The sequence below is a fragment of the Ahaetulla prasina genome, chromosome 7, assembly GCF_028640845.1.
Source record: "Ahaetulla prasina isolate Xishuangbanna chromosome 7, ASM2864084v1, whole genome shotgun sequence".
Lineage (NCBI taxonomy): Eukaryota > Metazoa > Chordata > Lepidosauria > Squamata > Colubridae > Ahaetulla > Ahaetulla prasina.
The window spans coordinates 46,795,647-46,807,796 of record NC_080545.1 but is presented as its reverse complement, the minus strand read 5'-3'; the positions used below and the strand labels follow the sequence as shown (position 1 = coordinate 46,807,796).

The 12,150-nt window shown below is 41.7% G+C and overlaps 1 protein-coding gene across 3 annotated transcripts in view; it reads right to left on the bottom strand.

The window, feature by feature from the left end:
* The window catches only part of SRGAP1 (SLIT-ROBO Rho GTPase activating protein 1), a 146,103-nt gene that overhangs the window by 80,744 nt on the left and 53,209 nt on the right, over window positions 1-12,150 (bottom strand). Inside the window, exon 1 of one of the 3 annotated variants that reach the window (XM_058191199.1) lies at window positions 1,095-2,384. The exons of the other annotated variants lie outside the window; for them this stretch is intronic. The gene's annotated coding sequence lies outside the window, so the exon portion shown is untranslated. Of the gene's footprint in view, window positions 1-1,094; window positions 2,385-12,150 lie in introns of those variants that run through there. 3 annotated transcript variants of the gene reach the window in all.

The following is a 12,150-nucleotide window of genomic DNA, read 5'->3' as shown; positions in this document are numbered from 1 at the left end:
AAAATGTGGCAGCGTCTGGAACCCTAAAGTCTAGTATGGTTTCCAGGCCTGACACCAACAATTATTTATTTGCAGAAAGCACTGACATTATTTGTTCCTCATCTGTTTGTCTGGGGGAGCAATAATTGCCAACAATAAATATCTGAATAATAAATTGTGAAACGTACAGACTATGCATACCCTGCTTGAAATATTGCTGTGTTAAGACTCTATGGTTCACTTGGTATCAGCATTCTTCAAGAAATGTATAGCAACTGTTAACATTCTTAACAATAATTTTAAATAGGCCATTAAAGTAATAAAAAGAGAATTGCTGCCTTTTTCAATTAAAATCACCTATTTCAACTGAAAAAGATTGCTATCAAGGACTTGGTGATTTACTACAATGTTTTTCCCAGGGTTTATGCATACAGTGCATTCAGAAAGTATTCAGACCCCCTCACTTTTGTCAATTTTGTTAGGCTGCAGTGTGATTCTACAGTTGTTGAAATCCCTTTTTCCTCACTAATCTATACTCAGCCCCATAATGACAAAGTGAAAACAGAATTTTAGAAATGTCTGAAAATTTATTAAAAAGAAAAAACTGAAATATCACATTGGCGTAAGTATTCAGACCAGGGCTGAAATGCTCCCGGTTCGCACCGGCTCTCCTGATTAGGTAGCGATGGCAGCTGTTGGTTCAGAGGACCGGTAGCAAAAATCCGTGGCCCCACCCCCCCACCCTGCCTCTGCTGAGCTGCACTATCAGCAGAGGGTTTTTTTTTTTACTTTTAAAAGTTTTTCTTCAGCCGAAACATGCCTTTAAAAGTAAAAAAAAAAACAACCTCTGATGATGGGGGGGGGGGCTGAGTTCCTCATCACCAGAACCTTAAAAAACATGTTTTCTACATGTTAAAACAATTATTTTAAGAGGTTCTGGGCTGCTATGAGGGAACTTCAGCTGAGATCGTCAAAGGAGCTGACTTTAAAAAAAATTTTCTCTGGCGATCTCAGACGAGTTTCCTGATCCTAGCAGGCTTTTAAACTCACTTTTTAACAGCCCCCACTTACAAGAGCCCCCACCCATGCCCACCCAATGCCCCCTCCTCACTTACCTATAATTACTGCTCCTTTCAGGCTGGCAACGCCATGCTTTACTTCAGCTACTGATTACAGTCTGCTTTGACTTCCTGCTTTGCTGAATGAGGAACTCTGGGATTTGAAGTCCATAAACCTAAAGCTACTAAAGTTGGAGACCCCCTGATCTAAAAAAATAAATAAAAATAATCAAATAAAATATTTGTGCAGCTTTCTGAAATTTGGTGTGTTTCTGTAGTATTTCACTCTAACTACACAAACACACAAAATCTCACAAAGCTGTATTTTTTATTTATTTATTTATTTATTTATTAATCAAACTTATATACCGCACCATCTCCCGTAGGACTCAGGGCGGTTCACAGGCATATTAAAACAATATAATAAATAAACATTAAGACCCAGTTAAAACTAAATATTATCATGGCCTGATCACTAAAACAATAGAAACCAATAAAAACCCCATTAAAATATGCTAAAACATTTTATCTTAGGCTAGTCCCGCACGCTGAAATAATAGAGTCTTCAGTTCACGTCTGAAGGTCTGGAGGTCGGGTAGTTGTCGTAATCCTGGAGGAAGCTCGTTCCACAGGGCTGGTGCCGCCACAGAGAAGGCCCTCCCCCTGGGGGCCGCCAACCTACATTGTTTGGTCGACGGCACCCTGAGGAGGCCCACTCTGTGGGAGCGCACAGGTCGTTGGGAGGCAATCGGCGGCAGAAGGCGGTCTCGAAGGTATCCCGGTCCTAAGCCATGGAGCGCTTTAAAGGTGGTAACCAAGACCTTGAATTGCACCCGAAAGACTACCGGTAGCCAGTGTAGGCCACGCAGGATAGGTGTTATATGGGAGCAACGCGGTGCTCCCTCTATCACCCGCGCGGCTGCATTCTGGACTAACTGGAGCCTCCGGGTGCTCTTCAAGGGGAGCCCCATGTAGAGAGCATTGCAATAGTCCAGGCGGGAAGTGACGAGGGCATGAGTGACTGTGCGTAAGGCGTATGTGGCATTTTGTGCGTGTGTGAGTCAGTTGTGGTGTGTGTGTGTAAAGTGTGAAAGTGTGAGGTTCCTGCTTGTTGCAGGGGCCATTCTGGGTGAAGTGCAGCTGCTTTTACATTGTGTGTGAGTCAGTTGTGTTGTGTTGTGTGTGTGTAAAGTGTGAAAGTGGGTTTTTGGTACCTCTTATAGTTTTGTATACTATGTTTATTATTTTTATTATTTCTTGTTATTGGCCATGCCCACCCAGTCATCTGACCACCAAGCCACGCCCACCAATTAAGCCACGCCCACAGAACCGGTAGGGAAAATTTTTAGAGTTCACCCCTGATTCAGACCTTTTGTAACAACACATGAAATTTAGCTCTAATGTCTCCCATTTCTCTTGATCTTGCATACATGTTTCTACACCTTAACTGGAGTCCATTTGTGGTAAAATAAATTGATTGGATATGATTTGGAAAGGCGCACACCTCTCTATAGAAGGCCTGACAATGCATACTGTAGCAGAACAAAAGCCATGAGGTCAAAAGAACTGCCTGCAGAGCTCAGAGACAGGAATATTGCAAGGCACAGATCTGAGGAAGGCTACAATAAAATTTCTGCTGCACTGAAGGTTTCTAAGAGCCTCCATAATTCTCAAATTGAAGATGTTTGGCACAAACAGGACTCTTCCAAGAGCTGGTCGCCTGGTCAAACTGAGCAATTGGGGGAGAAGGGCCTTAGTAAGAGAAGTGACCAAGAACCCGATGGTCACTCTGTCTGAGCTCCAGAGATCCTGTGTAGAGATCGGACAGAGTTCCAGAAGGACAACCATCCACCAATCTGGAATTTAATATAATATAATATAACAACAGAGTTGAAGGGACCTTGGAGGCCTTCTAGTCCAACCCCCTGCCCAGGCAGGAAACCCTACACCATCTCAGTCAGATGGTTATCCAACATTTTCTTAAAAATTTCCAGTGTTGGAGCATTCACAACTTCTGCAGGCAAGTCGTTCCACTTATTAATTGTTCTAACCGTCAGGAAATTTCTCCTTAGTTCTAAGTTGTTTCTTTCCTTGATCAGTTTCCACCCATTGCTTCTTGTTCTACCCTCAGGTGCCTTGGAGAACAGCCCGACTCCCTCTTCTTTGTGGCAACCCCTGAGATATTGGAACACTGCTATCATGTCTCCCCTAATCCTTCTTTTTATTAAACTAGACATACCCAGTTCCTGCAACCATTCTTCATATGTTTTAGCCTCCAGTCCCCTAATCATCTTTGTTGCTCTTCTCTGCACTCTTTCTAGAGTCTCAACATCTTTTTTACATCGTGGCAACCAAAACTGGATGCAATATTCCAAGTGTGGCCTTACCAAGGCATTATAAAGTGGCACTAACATTTCACGTGATCTTGATTCTATCCCTCTGTTTATGCAGCCCAGAACTATGTTGGCTTTTTTAGCAGCAGCTGCACACTGCTGGCTCATATCTAAATGGTTATCCACTAGGACTCCAAGATCCCTCTCACAGGTACTACTATTGAGCAAGGTACCACATATACGGTACCTGTGCATTTTGGGTTTTTTGCCTAAATGTAGAACCTTACTTTTTTCACTGTTGAATTTCATTTTGTTAGATAGCGCCCAGTGTTCAAGTCTGTCAAGATCTTTCTGTAACTTGAGCCTATCTTCTGGAGTGTTGGCTATTCCTGCCAGCTTGGTGTCATCTGCAAATTTGATGAGTTCCCCATCTATCCCCTCGTCTAAGTCATTGATGAAGATGTTGAAGAGTACTGGGCCTAAAACAGAGCCTTGGGGTACTCCACTGCATACTTCCCTCCTTGTGGATGTAGTTCCGTTGAGGACTACACGTTGAGTGCAGTTGGTCAGCCAGTTACGAATCCATCTGGTGGTAGTGCTGTCTAACCCACATTTTTCTACTTTATTTAGTAGTAGGTTATGGTCTACTTTATCAAATGCTTTACTGAAGTCCAAGTAAATTATATCGACAGCATTCCTCTGGTCTACTAATTTTGTCATTTTGTCAAAGAATGCAATAAGATTAGTCTGGCATGATCTGTTTTTGACAAACCCATGTTGGCTTTTGGTTATTACTTTGTTTGCTTCTAGGTGTTCGGTGATTCGTTGCTTGATTATCTTTTCCAGAATCTTCCCCAGTATTGAGGTCAGGCTGATAGGTCTGTAGTTTCCTGGATCTGTTTTTTTTCCTTTTTTGAAGATGGGAACTACATCAGCTCTTTTCCAGTCCTCTGGCAGCTCCCCTGTGCTCCAGGATCTTTGAAAGATATAGTTCAGTGGTTCTGAGATCACCTTGGGGTTCTGAAGGAACTGGCAGAGTGGGAGAATGGCAGATTTATGGCAGAGTGGCTAGACAGAAGCCTCTCCTCAGTACAAAACATATGAAAACCTGCTTCGAATTTACAAAAAAGCACCTGAAGAACTTTCACACACATTTCTACAATTTTGTTTTCACTTTGTCATTATGGGATACTATCTGTAAATTTATGAGGGGAAAAAATGAATTTCAACAACTGTAGAATTAGGCTGCAGCATAACAAAATGTACAAAAGGGGGTCTGATTATTTTCTGAATGCACCATATATCCTGGGTGGATCAGCACATTGTATCTATCTCTTAATTGGGCTGGTATAGGCAACAGTATGTTGGCTTGCATGGCAGAGAATAGATCAGAGATTGTATCTTGTATTGAATAAGATGAACAGCTTTTGGGATAAACTTGGGTTTTGTTTCTGCTTGAGATTTATTAACTAACATGTACCAAAACTATTTGATATTATAACCTTCATATTAACAGTGAATTCTGCATAGCTATGAGAAAAATAGAGATAGAAAAAGAAGAGGAAAGGTAGGATAGCTTGAATTTCACAGTTTGAAAGTGCTATTTGTTTTGAGGTATGAAGAATCCCTTATTCTCCTTTACTGGTTTTGAGTTATAGATAGCTTCTTAGTATCTCTAATAAATGTTGAACCTCAGTCTGAGAACCTTCCAGTTCAAATACTGAAATGGGAGAAGTCTAACATCGATGTTGTGTAGTAATCTTAAATTGACCAAAGTCACAACGGGCAGTGGATATATATAGGGTCAACAGGTAATGTCCAAGATATATGGAGAACTGCAACTTGGAATACAGGATGAGAAATAGCGAAATACCAATTAACAAATGAAAAAAAAAGTTGTACATTTGTGAATCTAAAAGAGAAAGATGTGATAGATCTCAATAAAGATGTTCCAACAGTGTTCCATGATAGTGTTCCAATATTTAAGGGGTCACCAGAAAAAAGAGGTGGTCAACCTATTCTCCAAAGCACCTGAAGGCAGAACGAGAATAATGGATGGCAACTACTCAAAAAACTAGAACTGAGGAGGAATTTCTTGACAGAACAATTAATCAATGGAACAACTTGCCTCCAGAAGTTGTGAACGCTCCAACACTGGAAGTTTTTAAGAAGAGATTGGACAACTATTTGTCTGAAATAGTATAGGGTTTCCTGTTTGAATTGAGGGTTGGACTAGAAGACCTACAAGATCCCTTCCAATTCTGTTATTCTGTTAAGGTGATCTGATCGTGTAGAGTAGAATTATTGAAAACATGAAGACAAGTGACAGTGTGGTCTTAATTATGAATTGAATAGCTAAAATGTTCATCCATTAGTATCAATTAGTATCATCTTGATTGTTGTAGGAGTATATGATAAGTAACAACCTATATGCTGCTGATTGGTTCACATTATATTCCAGTTAATAATGACAGTGGAAGGACAAGGTATAAGTTTTGGGACAATTGTCCAATTCTTTGAATATATGTGATCCAGGAAAAAAATTATTCTGTGGGTAACATGAATGGATGGAATCTGGTGTGGAATATGATAAGAGAGTACATAAAAAATGACTAGGCCATTCAGAGGCCAAAAATGAATCAAAATTGTGTTTGGAGAGCATTTGCTCAAAACTCCTGTACGAACAAGTATACAGATCCTTAATTACCAACTACTCATTCAGCCACTGTTCAAAGTTAGGATGCACTGAATAATGAGATTTACAACCAGTTCTTGAAGTTGCAGCTCTTGTAGTGTCCCCACAGTCATGTGATCACAATTTGGGTATTTGGCAACCAGCATACATTTATGATGGTCAGTGGCCCACGAACATGTGATCACCATTTGTGATCTTCATAGCTGGCTTCTAACAAGCAATGTATAGTAAATAATGGAAAGCTGGCAAGATATCACAAGTTGCAATCAACTTGGAAAAAATTGTATTCTATAAAGACACTCTAAATGAGAATGGGGAACTTAAAACCAGACAGGAATTTCAAAACCAAGGGATGGATTTATCTTGGTGGTCACACTTGCAAATACAATCGAGATACGAGAAAGATGCAAAAACATGGGTTTTTTATAAAGAACCAACAATACTTGATAAGATGTTATTAGAGACAGATGATAAACTGACAAGAAAAATATATAATTATCTATTAAGCTTTAAAATGAAAGATGAACAAGTAGAAACAATGACAGTACGGGCTTAAAACTTTGGCATACTATAGAATTAGATAAATGGCAAAAACTTTGGGATAGGAATTATAAACTGACAATGGCTACTGCATATAAGAAAAATCTTTATAAAATGTTTAATAGGTGGCATTTGCCACCGGCAAGACTAACAAAAATGTTTAACAACATGTCTGCCAAATGTTGGAAATGCAAACAGACTCCAGGTACTTATTATCATACATGTGGTGGACATGTATGAAAGCAAGAAAATATTGTATGAAAGCAAGAAAATACATACATGGTTGGAAAAGATGATTTAAGCACCATATAGATTTGAAACCAGAAATATTCAGGTATAATACCAGAAAGCTATGATAAAGGGACTATATATTTAATATTACATGTATTGACTGCAGAGAATTGTATTTGCACAATACTGAAAAAACGAGAACACCCCATCAGATGAAAATATAATTCGGAAAATGTTGGATTATGCAGAGATGGATAGATTGACATTGAAAATAAAAGATAAAAGAGATAGAGAGTATTATTTAACGTGGAATAGATTTTAACCATGGTTAGAGATAAAAACTAGAAATTAGATGAAGAAAGAGCATTGTTATGTTCAAGTAAAATATGAATGTTGTTTATAAATATGCTAATATAATCAATAGGATTACAAATAAACCAATACAATTATGTATATGGTTAGAATTATTCTGTTGTATTATCACTATTACTATCAGTATATATGTTACTATTTCTTTTTTTCTCTTGTAAAATGATATGCCCGGACAATACACTGTATTCAAAATACTTATATATAAATTAAAAAAACCTGACTTAAACAAAATAGAATATTTTTTTCTTTTATAAACATCCTTTTTAAGACAGTTTCTCTTCAACTTTCTCTTAATACAGGTACTCTCAAATACATTTACAATATCTTTTGCCTACTTTAAAAATTACTTATGCATTATGTGTGTGTGTGGTGTGTGTAAAAAAAATTACATTTCAAATTTTGGGTTAAACCTTTCTTTCAGTTGCACATATCAAGCACAAGAATTCCAGTTAACTTGTTAAGTTTAAGTCACTTCTTCCAGCTTATCTTCATGAAGTAAAATATTTTCTTCTCTGAAAGATTTATCAAAGACTTATAGGCCTTTCTTTTTATCACAAGATCCTCAACCTTGTTAATGTCTTTAAAGAAAACGTCCCAAATTTGTCTATTTTCTCGACGCTCTTCTTTTGAGTTGTGTTGAGAGGCTTATATTTAAACCATAGTAGTGAAATTTAAAAACAGATTTTTCCAAAACTGCAATAAACTCCTCTGTATTTTCAGCTACTTGTGAAGTTGCCTCAGCAGTTTGGTAGCATTCTCCACCTTTTGCATCTCAGAAATAATTTGAGATGATTTTTTATTATCAGAACACCAATTGGTCAACAAATTGGCATATTTTATTTAGAGACCTTTCAATTATATCTTTAATAGCTTTCTCCACCATCTTAGCTTCCTCTTTTAATCAGGATCAGAAGATTTTAGCCACCCACAGCAAAGATCAAGCAACAAGTTACTACAATAGTAAACTAAAATCACAGCTTTCAATCTATATCTTTCTCAATCAGCTTTTTTTCTCCCTCTCACCACACTTCCTTATTTGATTTGCCTTAGCAACCTTCTTCCCAAGGGTGAAATTAAAAAATTTTCCCCATCAGTTTTGTGGGAGGCGTAGCTTGTTGGGGAAGGTCATATGACTGGGTGGGCTTGGCCAACTCAACATCACTCACATCACTCACTTAATACTATTCTATCAGTGTGGAAGATGCATAAATCCTCCCTTACGGAAAGAGCAGCCAACTCCAATATCCTCCTGGGCGATGTTATGGCCACTAAAAACACCACCTTGTAAGTGGGAAACTTTAGGTGGTTAGTTCTTAGAGATTCAAAGGGTGCGCTGATAAGGGCCTGTAGCACCTTGGTGAGATCCTAGGTGGGATATCTATGAACCACTGGTGGTCTTAAATTGGTGGCTCCCTTACGGAATCTCCACAACTCCAGGTGGTACACTATGGATTCCAGATTTCCACAGGATAAAATTGGTGCTAAGGCTGCTACCTGTCTCCGAAGGGTGGTCCGAGCTAACCCCTTATCCAGGTATTCCAGAAGGAAGTCCAGCAATTGAGGAACTGATACTGTGGTGGGCTCCAAGTTACTTCCAGTACACCACCTATAAAAAAATCCCCCATGTAGTGTTATAGATCCGAGTAGTGGATGGTTGTCTGGCAGCCTGAATGGTGTATATGATGCCAGAGGAGAAATTTCACTCCATCAGAAGTCTCCACTCAAGGGCCACATGGTCAAGTGGAGCCACTGTGGTTCTGAATGAGATACGGATCCCTGGTTGAGGGAGACTCTATCCGGAGGAATCTTTCACGGCCTGGTAATTGAAGGCTAACCAGATCTGCAAACCACAGACATCTGGACCAGTGTGGTACTATCAGTATCACCTCTGCCCTGTTGGCTAACATCCTCCTGAGCACCTGTGGAATCAAGGCCAGGGATGGAAAGGCATAAAGAAGCAACGCCAAATGGTCAATGGTGGCACAGCTCAGCCAGTCTGCCCGTACATTCTTCACCCCTGAGATGTGCTCGGCCCTTATGGAAAGCATGTTATTCTCCACCCAGCACCAAAGTCGCTCTGTGTCTTTCATGAGTGCCTTGGAGTGCATGCCTCCTTGCCTGTTGATGTGCGCCTTAGCTGCCACATTGTCGGTGAGAAGGAGGACATGCTGTCTGACAATCTGCTCCTTGAATTCTCTCTCAGGGTCAGGCGAGCTGCCTTCAACTCAAGGCAACTGATCTTTTGATGTAAGTCTTTCTGTGTCCACCTCCCTTGGGCTACCAGATTCTGGAAATGGGCTCCCCAGACCCCCAGACTGGCATCTGTGGTGATAGACACTTCTGATTCCTATACACACAACCCTTGTTCATATAATCTGAAGTTCACCAGAGGACTGACCTCAGGACCGCTGATCAGGTTGATGCTCTCCAGATGAGCTGGCAACAGAAACACCTGCCCTGATAAGGTATCTATTATTGCCTCTAGGTGTAAAAGGCAAGTAGCAGGTTTGAGATGGCTCTTTTCCACATTGATGGAAAAGCCATGGCTCTGCAAGAGCTTGAGAAAGGCTCCTAGCGCTGCCAATAGTTTGGTGAACGCCCTGGATGCTAATGCCAATCCAAATGGAAAGGCTCTGTACTGCAGGTGACTGTCATTGTAACTGAATCTTAGGTACCTTCTGTATAGAGGTGACATCGGTATGTGAAGATACACCTCTGTGAAGTCAATGGAGGTCAAGGATCTCCTTCTCTGACATTCTCCAAAATCGATTGTAGAGAATGCATCTTGAACCTCTGGTACCGTATTTGTTGCAGCCTTTGAGGTTGAGAGAATTGGTTTCAACACCACCATCACCCCGAGTCTTTCTGAATCACAAACAGCATGAAATAATAACTGTGTCCCATCTGATCAACAGGGACCCTATATATCCAGCAGATGCTGGATGGCAGCTTCCACGCTCTTCCCTTTGTACACGTCTCTGGAGACGGGACAACAGATAAAAAACTTCAGGAGAGGGAGGGGGGCAGAGGTAATTCTAGGGATAGACCCAATCTTATGGTCTCCCTGACCCAATTGTCCATAGCTGTTTCTTTCCATTGGTGAGCAAACAGCCCTAGTCGGCCACCAATGGGAGCCATGGTCCTGGCGTTATCAACAGTGACGAAAAGGGCAGCTGTCCCCTCCTCGAAAGGGTTGCCTGTTCTGGGGTTGTGGTTTGGTTTTATCTACAAATCCCTGCCCCAACTGTTTTTACTGTCTGGGTGCATAACCCTCTGTTGTCAGTGAAAACTTGACCCTGCATACGGGCGAGAATAAGGTTTACAAAAGGGAGGGGAGGGTCAGCGATCCAACCTCCTGGAGATCAATGGTAACACTCTCCTCTTGTCCCTAGATTCCACTAAAACTGGATCCAGGGACGCACCAAATAGCTTGCCCCCTTTAAAGGGCACTGAAGCCAACTTCCACCTCCTCTTAGTGGCTGCCTGCCAGTGCTTTAGCCACAGTAGAGGCCTTGCCATGACAGAAGAAACAATTGCCCTAGCTCCGAATTTCACAAAATTCAATGTGGCATCCATCGTGAATTCCGCTGCAGCGACAGCCTTGTTGAAATTCTGGTGCGTCCACAGATCAGAGGGTGGGACTCTTTCCTGTATCTGCTTCAACCAAAGCAATGACGCACTGGTGAAAAAAGAAGCAGCTGTGGCAGCCTTGACCGCCCAGGCAGCCGCTTGGTGGGCCTTGCGAAGTGTAAGCTCCATCTTCTTCTCATCTGGCTTAAGCACGTCCTCTGCATCAGAGCAGCTGAGGGGGATGCCAATGTCATCACTGGCTCATCTACCTCTGGAATATGTAGAAGCTCAGTAAGTTCCGGGGTGACATTGTAGAATTTTTTGTCAAAGGATGTGGGATTGGAATAAGCTCCCGGAGAAAACCATTGCCTCTGAATTATGTCCATAAATAATCTTGATGCTGGAATGGCCTCCGTTTCAGTCATGGGCTCTGAAAACAGGAGATCAGAGGGATCCACAGGCTCCAGAGAAGCCTCAGGCTTTGACGAGCCCATCCCTAGCTGGATTGAACTCTTAGCCTTAAAAAGCAGTGCCTTAAACAAATGAGGCCTGAACAACCCTTTGAAGCTAGGTTGTTCAGGAGCCATACCCTCATCTTCTGATAACTCCTGATCAATCAGGCCCTCTTCCTCCAAAACCAAATCTTCACTCCTTGAGGAACAGTCCAGAGAACCAGAAGCCTGGTAACTCGGCAACTCCCTTGGATGCTGAGGTGAACTCTCGTGCACCTGCTTTTCCGATGCCATCATTGCTGTTTGGAGGAAATGCTGTCTGTCAGCTTCAAACACTGTCTTAACTGCCTCAGAAATCCACTGTTGGACTAAAGGATGCACTTCTATGTCACCTTCCCCCAATGGACAGAGTCCCGCTGCCATGGGAGTGAAGGTAGCGTCTGACTCGCCACCCCCCCCCACTCATGTGGTAAAGGTGAGAGGCCCTGTGGAGGCCAAATGCCACTTGTAGATGGTCCAGGATCTGGGATAGGGACTGAACCCGACTCCTCCAGCATAATCAAGTCTCCTGCAGTGCTGAAATTATCAGACAATATCTGGCTGAAAGCAAGGCCAACCCTAACCTCCTTTTCTACAAGGGGGCTTAGGTGCTTCCTTTTCTCTGCTGCCTTTGCCTCTTTTTCCACCTGCTTCTCCAAGGCCCTTTGAAGCCTTTGCTCCGCCTTCTCCTGGGGCTTAGAAGGCTTCTTGTTGGGGACAGCCTTGGATCTTGTCATGGCTGCTGCTCCCCTAGCCTCACTCTTACATCTAGAGGATCTTACATCTAGAAGTGCAAGGAACAGAGAAGAAGTTTACAACATGAAGAGGCGTAGGCTCAAGCCCGCTGTTATTGGAGGCTTGGTATGCTTGGAGCTGCAACT